The following is a 12624-nucleotide window of genomic DNA, read 5'->3' as shown; positions in this document are numbered from 1 at the left end:
TTGTTTATCAGCCATTTCAATTGGAGGGAGTGATGGCAGTATCTGTGGGAGTAAAAACACGGTCTTCAGAAAAGATCGTGCTACCTGTCGATGCAGATAGAACCACGGTTGTACTTGCCCAAGAACCAGCCCCACCACACATAACCCACACTCATGCAGATTGTACCCCTACCCAGTTGGACAGAGAACCAGCTACACCCCTTCTAACCCCAACCCCAGCAGATAGACACCCAGTTCCCGTTGACACAACACCGTCTCCACCACAGAGCACCCAAACACGAGTAGTTAGTAAGGCAACTGCAGTGACCAAATCACAAGGACCACCACTCCGAACCCGAAGTCAACGCTTAAAGCAGAAGAAGAATTGTTCTCAGGTCAGGTTCCGTAGCTATGGTTCATACTACTTTGCTCTTGCATCACTGTATTTACTGATACCAACTAATTTCAAATTTGAAGGATGCAATTGAAACTCCAATGGCACAACAGGTATGTTTTAAACCTGTTTCTTCAACGTGTTTGGCTGTTTGCTGTTGTAACTTGCTCTATGTTGATTTCAGTTTCAATTGAATAAACAGTTATGTTCTCATGCCATGCACATTACAAGTGTTGTTATTGCTGTGTAGTTTCCCACACTTATATTCTGTCTATGCTTCTTTGTCTTAAATAGATATGATTCGAACTGTATCTATCTTGATTTGGCAACATAAACTAGAATGATATAGACCATACAGTGACCATACTACATAGATATATGTTTGTTTCATGCTGTTATCCTGTCCACCTTACTACTGAACTAGTTTACCAAAATGAGTTTCATATACTACATTGTAAACCTAAGATGTGTTTGTTTGTTTCTCTTTTAGAACGCGGATAAAATATTGGAGCAGAGTACCCTGTTATGCAATGGTAAAGGAAGTAATGCAAATAAGGTTCAAGATAGTGAGAAATCCATGTTGGTTTCCAAGAAAGCTGATAAAAACTATATTGAAGACACTGAGACAACCCCAAAGTCCTGTGTTGATGTAGTGTTCGAGTTACTGGCTACCACTGCTGGCACCAGCTCTTCGAACTCATTGCCTGAATCAGTTCGGCTTCTTGACTCTCAACTTCAAGTTGAAAGACATCGATCAGATGTTATGCGACAGGAAGCTGAAGGACTGAGGAAGTCCCGGCATAATTCAGATGCATACTTTCTGGTGCAACAGCAAGCGCTGGAGGACTTAAGCGCCAAACAAGAGAAAGTTAATAAGCTTGCTAAGCATCTTGCCAGCATTATGGGTACCCAGGATATTGTTTGTTGAGCTCTTCTGAAGTGGTTTCAGTTCTGGACTTGTTTTGCTGCGGTGTTTATATGCTGCTGTGTTCCCTATATTTACACTGGTGGCGAACTTTGATGCCCAGTGGATGTAATATGTGTAATAGCCGTGATAGCCTAGTGTAAGTTGCTTGCTTATTTATTTCCTTGTTGTCTTGTTTATTTGTTTGCTTGTAGTCAGTGCAGTTCTTTTTTTGCGGTTTGCTAGTGGCTGCAATAACCTATTTTTTAAAACTAGGCCACAATAACCATGGGCTAATATTTACTGTAGTGACACTGGGCCTCCTACGGGCCATAGAAACAGTGGGCCTTCTACGGGCCGTAGAAACAGTGGGCCTTCTACGGGCCGTAGAAACAGTGGGCCTTCTACGGGCCGTAGAAACAATGGGCCTTCTACGGGCCGTATCATCAATGGGCCTTATATGGGCCGTATGATTGATTAGCCAAACATGGGCCAAACAGACCGCATTCTGCCCGTAAACGGGCTAGAGTTGGAATCGTCCGTTCATGGGCCGACCATAACGGGCCATCGTTAATAGGCCGTATTTGATGACTCTATGAAAACGGCCCAACCGTATTAACGGACCACAAACGGGCCAACTGTAACCACAGGCTGAATTTGGCCCACAAGCAGAAAATGACAATAACGGGCCATAAGTAAACGAATGCTGGAAATGAGCCCAAGAATAAATGGGCTCTGAGAAGGCTGAAAGATAACATGGGCTGGAGACGGCCCAATGGAATAACGGGCCGTTAATGGGTATAAAGTGATACACTGTTCATTACGGGCCAGTTTCACCACGGGCCGTTAATGGGTGTAAAGTGATACACTGTTCATTACGGGCCAGTTTCACCACGGGCCGTTAATAGGCCAAGAGTTACATAGGGCCTCATATGGGCCGAAAGACATCATGGGCCATACATGGGCCAGAAGTGAAAACGGGCTGGAATCATATTGGATGGCCCAGATGACGCTACTGGGCCTAATTTGGATAGGGCGTAACGGGCCTTGGGTTAGCGGGCTGCAAATGGGCTATATGCGAACATGCCGTTAACAGGCTTTCCATGGGCCGGCCCGCCACCTTTTAACCAAGTCAAACGGGCCGGCCTTTTCACAGGAATGGGCCTCTGTTGGGCCGTGCCACGTGTCAACGTATCATAGGCGCCTTCTGTCTAATGCGTGGATGACATCTGTCCCGACGATGAGCCGACACGTGTTTCCTCCAGCCAATGATGATTTTACACGTGGAAAATCCCCATTGGTCGAGGCTATTAATGGGTTATCGTATCCAAAACCCGATCCGATAGCTTAATGGCGTTCCGTTATGGTGAATGCCACATGTCGGTCACCCTTGACGAAAGCACTTCTGTGACGCGCGATTTATCGTCATGGAAGTGGACACTTCCGTGATGATAATTTTGGTAATGTCATGGAACACTTCTACGACAGCACAGGTATGACTATCTTGATTCTGTCATAAATTTGTCATGGATGTACATGCATGACAAAAAACGCGACCTACTGTGACAAACACGTATCATCACGGAAGTGTATTTTTTTGTAGTGCCAGGCCCCCTCCGGTGTCTATATAAACTGGAGGGTTTAGTCCGTAGGACAACAACAATCATAATCATAGGCTAGCTTCTAGGGTTTAGCCTCTACGATCTCGTGGTAGATCAACTATTGTAACACTCATATCATCAAGATCAATCAAGCAGGAAGTAGGGTATTACCTCCACCGAGAGGGCCCGAACCTGGGTAAACATTGTGTCCCCTGTCTCCTGTTACCATCCGCCTTAGACGCACAGTTTGGGACCCCCTACCCGAGATCCGCCGGTTTTGACATCGACACCGATTATTGTCACTTCGGGGTTGCCGGATCATAACACATAGTAGGTGACTATAGACTTGCAAGATAGGATCAAGAACTCTCATATATTGATGAAAACATAATAGGTTCAGATCTGAAATCATGGCACTCGGGCCCTAGTGACAAGCATTAAGCATAGCAAAGTCATAGCAACATCAATCTCAGAACATAGTGGATACTAGGGATCAAACCCTAACAAAACAAACTCAATTACATGATAAATCTCATCCAATCCATCACCGTCCAGCAAGCCTACGATGGAATTACTCACACACGACGATGAGCATCATGAAATTGGTGATGGAGGAAGGTTGATGATGACGATGGCGACGGATTCCCCTCTCCGGAGCCCTGAACGGACTCCAGATCAGCCCTCCCGAGAGAGTTTAGGGCTTGGCGGCGGATCCGTATCATAAAACACGATGAATCCTTATCTCTGGGTTTTTTCTCCCTGAAAGTGAATATATGGAGTCAGGGTTGAGGTCGGTGGAGTGTCAGGGGGCCCATGAGGCAGGGGGCGCGCCCAGGGGGTAGGGCGCGCCCCCCACCATCGTGGACATGTGGTGGTCCCCCTGATGTGGATCTTTCTTCCAGTATTTTTTATATATTCCAAAATAATTCTCCGTTGATTTTCAGGTCATTCCGAGAACTTCTATTTCTGCACAAAAATAACACCATGGCAATTCTGCTGAAAACAGCGTCAGTCCGGGTTAGTTCCATTCGAATGATGCAAGTTAGAGTCCAAAACAAGGGCAAAAGTGTTTGGAAAAGTAGATGCGACGAAGACGTATCAACTACTCCCTTTACCTTCGGGATTTGTGTTGAACCTAAAATAAATGTTATTTGGTGTTTGCGTTGAGCATGAATATGATTGGATCGTGTTTATTGCAATACAGTTATTCATTTGTGTCAAAGAATAATTGTTGTTCTATTTACATGAATAAAATTTTCTATGGCCACACATTCAATATAAATGGTTTATTGAATCTCGATCGTAGTGATGCACATAATATTGAAGCCAAAAGATGCAAAGTTAATAATGATAGTGCAACTTATTTGTGGCACTGCCGTTTAGGTCATATTGGTGTAAAGCGCATGAAGAAACTCCATGCTGATGGGATTTTGGAATCACTTGATTATGAATCACTTGGTACTTGCGAACCATGCCTCATGGGCAAGATGACTAAGACTCCGCTCTCCGGAACAATGGAGCGAGCAACTGACTTATTGGACATATAGAGTCATACTTTGTTCTAGTATCGAGTTGTAATCATTGAGTTGTAAATAAATAGAAGTGTGATGATCATCATTCAATAGAGCATTGTCCCAAAAAAAGAGAAAGGCCAAATAAAAAAAAAGAAGGCCCAAAAAAAGAGAAAATAAATAAAAAGGGGCAATGCTACTATCCTTTTTTCCCACACTTGTGCTTCGAAGTAGCACCATGTTCTTCATATAGAGAGTCTCTTGAGCTATCACTTTCATATACTAGTGGGAATTTTCATTATAGAACTTGGCTTGTATATTCCAACAATGGGCTTCCTCAAGTGCCCTAGGTCTTCGTGAGCAAGCAAGTTGGATGCACACCCACTTAGTTTCTTTTTTTGAGCTTTCATACATTTATAGCTCTAGTGCATCCGTTGCATGGCAATCCCTACTCCTTGCATTAACATCAATCGGTGGGCATCTCCATAGCCCATTGATTAGCCTCGTTGATGTGAGACTTTCTCCTTTTTGTCTTCTCCACATAACCCCCTCATTATTCTATTCCGCCCATAGTGCTATATCCATGGCTCACGCTCATGTATTGCGTGAAGGTTTATAAAGTTTGAGATTACTAAAGTATGAAACAATTGCTTGGCTTGTCATCGGGGTTGTGCATGATGAGAGCATTCTTGTGTGACGAAAATGAAACATGACTAAACTATATGATTTTGTAGAGATAAATTTTCTTTGGCCATGTTATTTTGAGAATACATAATTGCTTAGTTAGTATGCTTGAAGTATTATCATTTTTATGTCAATATGAACTTTTGCCTTGAATCTTTCGGATCTGAATATTCATACCACAATTAAGAAGAATTACATTAAAATTATGCCAAGTAGCACTCCGCATCAAAAATCCTATTTTTATCATTTACCTACTCGAGGACGAGCTCGAGGACGAGCAGGAATTAAGCTTGGGGATGCTTGATACGTCTCCAATGTATCTATAATTTTTGATTGCTCCATTCTATATTATCTACTGTTTTGGGCAATATTGGGCTTTATTATCCACTTTTATATTACTTTTGGGACTAGCCTATTAACCGGAGGCCCTGCCCAGATTTGTTGTTTTATGCCTATTTCAGTGTTTCGAAGAAAAGGAATATCAAACGGAGTCGAAACGGAACGAAATCAACTGGAGAAGTTATTTTTGGAAGGAAACCTACCGGATAGACTTGGACCCTACGTCAGAAGATGAAGGAGGTGCTCACGAGGGTAGGGGGCGCGCCCACCCCCCTGGGGGGCGCCCCCTACCTCGTGGCCCCCCTTCGGTCCACCGACGTACTCCTTTCATCCATATATACCTACGTATCGTAAAACTTCTAGAACGGAGAATAGATCGGGAGTTCCGCCGCCAGAAGCCTCCGTAGCCACCAAAAACCAATCTAGACCCGTTCCGGCACCCTGCCGGAGGGGGCAATCCCTCTCCGGTGGCCATCTTCATCATCCCGGTGCTCTCCATGACGAGGAGGGAGTAGTTCTCCCTCAGGGCTGAGGGTATGTACCAGTAGCTATGTGTTTGATCTCTCTCTCTCTCGTGTTCTTGAGATGATACGATCTTGATGTATCGCGAGCTTTGCTATTATATTTGGATCCTATGATGTTTCTTCCCCCCTCTACTCTCTTGTAATGAATTGACTTTCCCCTTTGAAGTAATCTTATCAGATTGAGTCTTTAAAGATTTGAGAACACTTGATGTATGTCTTGCCGTGGATATTTGTGGTGACAACGGGATATCACGTGATTCACTTGATGTATGTTTTGGTGATCAACTTGCGGGTTCCGCCCATGAACCTATGCATAGGGTTTGGCACACGTTTTCGTCGTGATTCTCCGGTAGAACTTTGGGGCACTCTTTGAGGTCCTTTGTGTTGGTTGAATAGATGAATCTGAGATTGTGTGATGCATATCGTATAATCATACCCACGGATACTTGAGGTGACATTGGAGTATCTAGGTGACATTAGGGTTTTGGTTGATTTGTGTCTTAAGGTGTTATTCTAGTACGAACTCTAGGGTTGTTTGTGACACCTATAGGAATAGCCCAACGGATTGATTGGAAAAAATAACTTTGAGGTGGTTTCGTACCCTACCATAATCTCTTCGTTCGTTCTCCGCTATTAGTGACTTTGGAGTGACTCTTTGTTGCATGTTGAGGGATAGTGATGTGATCCAATTATGATATTATTGTTGAGGGAACTTGCACTAGCGAAAGTATGAACCCTAGGCCTTATTTCCACGCATTGCAATACCGTTTACGCTCTCTTTTATCATTACTTACCTTGCTGTTTTTATAATTTCAGATTACAAATACCTTTATCTACCATCCATATTGCACTTGTATCACCATCTCTTCGCCGAACTAGTGCACCTATACAATTTACCATTGTATTGGGTGTGTTGGGGACACAAGAGACTCTTTGTTATTTGGTTGCAGGGTTGCTTGAGAGAGACCATCTTCGTCCTACGCCTCCTAAGGATTGATAAACCTTAGGTCATCCACTTGAGGGAAATTTGCTACTGTCCTACAAACCTCTGCACTTGAAGGCCCAACAACGTCTACAAGAAGAAGGTTGTGTAGTAGACATCATGGAGCAAGCAACTAACTTATTGTAAATAATACATACTGATGTATGCGATCCGATAAGTGTTGAGGCTCGCGACGGGTATCGTTATTTTTTGACCTTCACAGATGATTTGAGCAGATATGGGTATATCTACTTAATGAAACATAAGTCTGAAACATTTGAAAAGTTCAAAGAATTTTAGAGTGACGTGGAAAATCATCATAACAAGAAAATAAAGTTTCTATGATCTGATCACGGAGGCGAATATTTGAGTCACGAGTTTGGACTTCATTTGAAACAATGCGGAATAGTTTCGCAACTCACGCCACCTGGAACACCACAGCGTAATGGTGTGTCCGAACGTCATAATCATACTTTACTAGATATGGTGCGATCTATGATATCTCTCACTGATTTACTGCTATCATGTTGGGGTTACGCTTTAGAGACAGCTGCATTCACATTAAATAGGGCACCATCTAAATCCGTTGAGACGACACCTTATGAACTGTGGTTTGGCAAGAAACCCAAGTTGTCATTTCTTAAAGTTTGGGGCTGCGATGCTTATGTGAAAAAGCTTCAACCTGATAAGCTCGAACCCAAATCGGTGAAATGTGTCTTCATAGGATACCCAAAGGAGAATGTTGGGTACACCTTCTATCACAGATCCGAAGGCAAGATATTCGTTGCTAAGAATGGATCCTTTCTAGAGAAGGAGTTTCTCTCGAAATAAGTGAGTGGGAGGAAAGTAGAACTTGACGAGGTAATTGTACCTTCTCCCTTATTGGAAAGTAGTTCATCACTGAAATCAGTTCTAGTGATTCCTACACCTATAAGTGAGGAAGCTAATGATGATGATCATGAAACTTTTGACCAATTTACTATCGAACCTCGTAGGTCAGCCAGAGTAAGATCCGCACCAGAGTGGTACAGTAATCCTATTCTGGAAGTCATGTTACTTGACCATGACGAACCTACAAACTATGAGGAAGCGATGATGAGCCCAGATTCCGCAAAATGGCTTGAGGCCATGAAATCTGAGATGGGATCCATGTATGAGAACAAAGTATGGACTTTGATTTACTTGTCCAATGATTGGCGAGCCATTGAGAATAAATGGATCTTCAAGAGGAAGACGGACGCTGATAGTAGTGTTACTATCTACAAAGCTCAAATTGTCGCAAAAAGGTTTTCGACAAGTTCAAGGTGTTGACTACGATGAAATTTTCTCACTCGTAGCGATGCTTAAGTCTGTCCGAATCGTGTTAGCAATTGCCACATTTTATGAAATCTGGCAAACAGATGTCAAAACTGCATTCCTTAATGGATTTCTTAAAGAAGAGTTGTATATGATACAACAAGAAAGTTTTATCATTCCTAAAGGTGCTAACAAAGTGTGCAAGCTCCAGCAATCCATCTATGGACTGGTGCAAGCATCTCGGAGTTGGAATATATGCTTTGATGCGTTGATCAAAGCATATAGTTTTATACAGACTTTTGGAGAAGCCTGTATTTACAAGAAAGTGAGTGGGAGCTTTGTAGCATTTCTGATATTATATGTGGATGACATATTGTTGATCGGAAATGATAGTGAATTTCTGGATAGCATAAAAGGATACTTGAATAAGAATTTTTCAAAGAAAGACCTCGGTGAAGCTGCTTACACATTCAGCATCAAGATCTATAGAGATAGATCAAGACGCTTGATAAGATTTTTCAATGAGTACATACCTTGACAAGATTTTGAAGTAGTTCAAAATGGAACAGTCAAAGAAGGAGTTCTTGCCTGTGCTGCAAGGTGTGAAGTTGAGTAAAGACTCAAAACCCGACCACAGCAGAAAATAGAAAGAGAATGAAATGTCATTCCCTATGCCTCAGTCATAGGTTCTATAAAGTATGCTATGCTATGTACCAGTCCTATTGTATACCTTAGCATGATTCTGGCAAGGGAGTACAATAGTGATCTAGGAGTAGATCACTGGACAGCGATCAAAATTATCCTTAGAGGACTAAGGGAATATTTCTCGGTTATGGAGGTGATAAAAGAGTTCGTCGTAAAGAGTTACGTCGATGCAAGCTTTTTACATCGATCTAGATGACTCCAAGTCTCGATCTAGATACATATTGAAAGTGGGAGTAATTAGCTAGAGTAGCTCCATGCAGAGTACTGTAGGCATAGAAATTTGCAAAATACATACGGATCTGAATGTTGCAGACCCATAGACTAAACTTCTCTCACAAGCAAAACATGATCACTCTTTGGGTGTTAATCACATTGTGATGTGAACTAGATTATTGACTCTAGTAAACCCTTTGGGTATTAGTCACATGGAGATGTGAACTAATCACATAAAGATGTGAACTATTGGTGTTAAATCACATGATGGTGTGAACTAGATTATTGACTCTAGTGTAAGTGGGAGACCGAAGGAAATATGCCCTAGAGGCAATAATAAAGTTATTATTTATTTCCTTATATCATGATAAATGTTTATTATTCATGCCAGAATTGTATTAACCGGAAACTTAGTACATGTGTGAATACATAGGCAAACAGAGTATCACTAGTTTGCTTCTACTTGACTAGCTCGTTGAATCAATGATGGTTATGTTTCCTAACCATAGACATGAGTTGTCATTTGATTAACGGGATCACATCATTAGAGAATGATGTGATTGACTTGACCCATCTGTTAGCTTAGCATGATGATCGTTTAGTTTGTTGCTATTGCTTTCTCCATAACTATACATGTTCCTATGACTATGAGATCATGCAACTCCCGAATACCGGGGAACACTTTGTGTGCTACCAAACGTCACAACGTAACTGTGTGATTATAATGGTGCTCTACAGGTGTCTCCGATGGTAATTGTTGAGTTGGCATGGATCAAGATTAGGATTTGTCACTCCGATTGTCGGAGAGGTATCTCTGGGCCCTCTCGGTAATGTACATCACTATAAGCCTTGCAAGCAATGTAGCTAATGAGTTAGTTACGGGATGTAGCATTACAGAACGAGTAAAGAGACTTTCCAGTAACGATATTGAACTAGGTATTGAGATACCGACGATCGAATCTCGGGCAAGTAACATACCAATGACAAAGGGAACAACGTATATCATTATGTGGTTTGACCGATAAATATCTTCGTAGAATATGTAGGAACCAATATGAGCATCCAGGTTCCGCTATTGGTTATTGACCGGAGACATGTCTCGGTCATGTCTACATAGTTCTCAAACCCATAGGGTTTGCATGCTTAACGTTCGGTGATGATCGGTATTACGTGTTTATGTGTTTTGATGTACCGAAGGTAGTTTGGAGTCCCGGATTTGATCACGGACATGATGAGGAGTCTCGAAATGGTTGAGACGTAAAGATCGATATATTGGAAGCCTATGTTTGGACATGGAAATGGTTCCGGGTAAAATCGGGAGTATACAGGAGCACCGGGAGGTTACCAGAGGAAATTCCTATTTGACACATTCTGCGTCAAAGTGTCGGCGCGCCACACACCCCTTCACCTGATTTGGGCCAGCCTTTTTACTACCTATTTCTTTCTTTTGTCGCTCCAGAGACGCCTCCCCCTTCCTCTTCCTCCCTCATGCCTCATCCCCCTTCCTCCCTCTTCATCCCACTCCGGCAAGAGACCGCTGCCCTGGTAAGCAGCCGACGGGCCTCTCTCCCCCTGATTCGTCCGAGGCATCGCCGATCAGATCTGGCTGACGTCGTCGCGATGGATTTGTTTTCTGCAGGTGGTCAGAGCCTCCTCGTCGGCGTCGTCTAGGGTTCCATCAAGAACGGGGTCGTCTAGGCTTCGTCAAGCTTGGGTCATTTAGGGTTCCATCAAGGACCGCGCACCTAGGGTTCCGTCAAGCCCCGTCAAGTTCGGCATCTTCAAGGTAATGCCCCCAATTCCCCCCGCTGTGTTCTTTGTCACGCTGGTTCGTGTTCTCTGTGTGTGGTATCGCCAGATTGAGGCGATTGTTGTCCCGTTTGTGTCGGACCAGCGTTTCTAGGGTTTGTAGGAGGTTTTGGTGGCAGCAGTGGATCGATTTTTTCGTTCTGATTTGGGTGAATCTAAAGCTAGACAAGAGGGTTGCCTTCAGAATTTGGATTCAGGGTATGAATGCAGCATAGTGATGGTAGGAGGGTGTCTGTTCATGTGCTTGGGGAGTGGAGAAGGTGGCCGAGAAAGGTGTCGCTGCCTGAGAGAAATCTGCGGTTCCAAAGACATCTGAAGTCTCTGAGATGGTGTCCGGCAAAGCCTACTGTATCTGGTGTTACTGCTTTTTATTTTTCTATCATCGTTCCTGCCGAATAAGTGCTCTAGATGGTCTGCTGCGTCTGCCATAGTGAGCAAAAGAGTCTATCTAGGTTGGTAGTAACTATTCATGTCTGTCATCAATGCTCTTGTGGGGAGGATGATATTGCAATTTCTATGTTCAATCAAATGTTCGAGTTCTTTGTTAATCTTGTCCATGTATTGTCAGTCTTCTGCATACATTGTACTGAATAATATTGTCCAGAAGAGAAGCCAAAGAGAATTGTACTGTGGTCAATTTTCCCTGAATTAGTTGGTTTCTGCTGGTTTATGTGCCATGTTAGAGTAGCTCTGCTGAATTGAGTTTACCACTTTCTGTCTTTCTTTCTGACACGCTGGCGTCTTCCCTACGTCTTCTACACGTGCCTAGAACTATCTCGGAATTGAACATACATGGAACACTAGATAACTGGACTAGAACCCACTTGTTAGGATGTATTTTGTCGAGAAGCAAGCACCTATCAATTTTTTAACCAGCATGTGAATTGTTTTATCTTGTTATGTAAGAGTTGTGTGTAATGTCTAGTACTGACAGTTTCTATCTTGTTCATGACTTCGAGGGACTTCAAGAAGATGTTTCAACCAAGAAGAGGAAAAAGCGCGGTTAGTTATGTGCAGAACGGAAACACTTCCAGCTTCTAAAATGGAACTCTGTCCAATTGCCCCATGAATGCAGCAGAAGTAGTTATAAAGTCAGCTATCTCATATTTGAAAAACTTTTAAGTACCCCCTCTTTTCTCTTGTGTGGAAATCAGTCTTCCCAAGTCCGCCCCGAAAACTACAATTATTATGAGGAGAATTTTCTGAACAATTTAATATTTTTCTCTCGGTTTATACTAAATGTTTTCCCAACAGTTTAATACATTTCTTGGAATCGTATCACCAGTAGTTTTCTGTATTACTATATGATTTTTGAGCAGCACCTCTTCTTTTATTTATGTGTTTGTTGCACATAATTGTTTTCAATTTTTATGATAACTGGATCAAACATAGGTTTACAGGAGTTAACACATTGTGATGAACAAAACAACGTTGATGCATAGTTTTACAAGATACAATTTTTGGTCTTCCTTAGGACCTCGTTCCTAGGAAACACTGAACAAACTTTCGACTCAACGGAACATTAGTTTTCCCAAATAACTTTTTAACATTTTATGAAAACATTTCTTTAATATACATTTAAGTAGCCTTTTTCTCATTTTTCTCATTGTACTTCCGTTTTTTGGGGGAATATATATCAACAGCATGACTCTCATGAAAACTTTAGTCTGTTTGTAATAGAAG

The sequence above is a fragment of the Triticum urartu genome, chromosome 4, assembly GCF_003073215.2.
Source record: "Triticum urartu cultivar G1812 chromosome 4, Tu2.1, whole genome shotgun sequence".
Taxonomy (NCBI): Eukaryota; Viridiplantae; Streptophyta; class Magnoliopsida; order Poales; family Poaceae; genus Triticum; species Triticum urartu.
The sequence above is the reverse complement of the archived record's forward strand: the minus strand, read 5'-3'. Positions refer to the sequence as shown.